Source organism: Penaeus monodon, chromosome 10, assembly GCF_015228065.2.
Source record: "Penaeus monodon isolate SGIC_2016 chromosome 10, NSTDA_Pmon_1, whole genome shotgun sequence".
Taxonomy (NCBI): Eukaryota; Metazoa; Arthropoda; class Malacostraca; order Decapoda; family Penaeidae; genus Penaeus; species Penaeus monodon.
In genome coordinates, this window is record NC_051395.1 from 32,546,052 (window position 1) to 32,548,551 (window position 2,500).

At 33.4% G+C, this 2,500-nt stretch overlaps 1 non-coding gene across 1 annotated transcript; it reads left to right on the forward strand.

The window, feature by feature from the left end:
- The first annotated feature begins 541 nt into the window (after positions 1 to 541).
- Trnav-aac lies at positions 542 to 614 on the forward strand. The gene has a single exon. It is a non-coding gene; the product is annotated as a tRNA-Val (tRNA).
- Positions 615 to 2,500: the final 1,886 nt, after the last annotated feature.

Here is a 2,500-nt window from a genome sequence, read left to right on the forward strand (position 1 = left end):
ACATACATACATACATACACATACACACACACATCCACATACATCAACACACACACACACACATCCACATACACACACACACACACACACACACACACACACACACACACACACACACACACACACACACACACACACACACACACATATGTAATATATCTATAAATCTCTATATACAATTTTATTGGATATATATCACCAATGCACACAGGCACACATGTTTATACATGTATGTGTCTATATTTATCTTCAAATGTGTGTGTGTGTGTGTGTGTGTGTGTGTGTGTGTGTGTGTGTGTGTGTGTGTGTATGTATATATATATATGTATGTATGTATGTATATATATATATATGTATACATATATGTATACATATATATATATATATATGTATATATGTATGTATATATATATATATATATATATATATATATATATATATATATATATATATATATATATATATATGTGTGTATGTATGTACACACACATGCAAACACCAAAACAATTCTTTTCACGATAAAAATAACAATCATATACAGGTGCTCATGGTGTAGTGGTTATCACATCTGTCTAACACACAGAAGGTCCCAGGTTCGAGCCCTGGTGAGCACAGTAAGCTTTTACATTGAATATTATTTTTGTTTGTGTATATGTGCATTTTTATATGTACAAATGGATGTATTCACTCATGCACGCGTGCACACAGATACACGCACAATTATGTATTCTTATATATATATATATATATATATATATATATATATATATATATATATATATATATATATATTATGTATGTATGTGTGTATGTATGTATGTATGTATGTACGTATGTATGTATACAAGCATACATGTATATGTATGTATATATGTATATGTGTGTGTGTATATATATATATGTGTGTGTGTGTGTGTGTGTGTGTGTGTGTGTGTGTGTGTGTGTGTGTGTGTGTGTGTGTGTGTGTGTGTGTGTGTGTGTGTGTGTGTGTGTGTGTGTCTGTGTGGGGGTGTATTTGCATATATTTGTTTGAAAATACAGCATACTTGCAAAATGTAAATACATCTGTATACAAAAACATATATAACCGTACATTTATACAGTTCATTTATTGCAAGGAATGAAATTCTGTTCCTCTGTCCCGAGAGCCGTTCGGGAATATCTACCAGTCCGGGAGGGTGGTACGTCGGGATGGCCGAACGTGCATTTGGGTGCCTGAATTGACAGCTTGTTTCGAGACGAATCTACATCGTAAAAGATTGGATTGCCTTTGAAAGATTTCCACTAGAGAATATCTAACAATCACGTAATCTTAAGTCGTTTACACGAGGTAATAATGTAATAGCAAATTAACACGATATAGTGCGCCGTGATAACATACCTACCTACCTACATATGTGTATGTAGATACTTGCGTATACACACACACAAAAATATATAAATATATGTTAGGGATATTTCATAAAACGGCTAATAACAATCGTTCTAAATTGTCGGAAGGCATCATCGGTCACAGAAACCTAATTTCCAGTTTTATCCTATTACTTTCATTTTATAATCATGCAAAAACGTCCAGACGACTTACATAGTCTTCCTTAACTTGAGCAATAATAGATATGAGAGACAAAGGGAATGTCAAAAAAAGATCACACACATACACACACACACATACACACACACACACACACACACACACACACACACACACACACACACACACACACACACACACACACACACACACACACACACACACACTGAGCCCAGCGGGATTATGACAGTTACCCCCATATTCCGTTTTTTGTGGATAGTTTTCCAATAATTTCGCTTGCTTTGTTCAGGCTATCGTCATTCTAGTTTTATGAATTAACGTGCCATGGTTGCCAGGGAACGATACAGTCTCGAAAAATACCTCTGAATTAAACTAGTTGAATTCACCGAGAGCACTCCTGGCCTTGGACAATAAACCAGCATTCTGTATCTCTAATTTTACGGTTATTTCCTTTACAATGAACTTCCATTCTTTCGTTACAGGTTCAATTCTCATTTCATTCATCGACGTTCAGTATTGTCACCTTCGACCAGTTCCAGCACCGTATCCACTTAAACAAGAAAAGACAGAAAAAATCTTTCTATGAATGGTCGACTAGCGAAAACATATGGTATTGGTATCGCCACAATTTTTCTCAATCTACGCTAAAGAAGAGAGCCGTCATCTGTCTGTATTATTTAGTGATGAGACCTATGTGTCTATATATATATATATATATATATATATATATAATGTATGAATGTATTATATATATGTATATATTATGTATTTATATATATTATATGTGCGTATATATACATATTTAATTTGTAAATATGTTTATGTAAGTGTATATATACATATGTATACATATATATGTATGTATGTATGTGTTTATGCATATGTACATACATGTACATACATATACATATACATGCACATGCACACACAAACACAAATACAAACAGA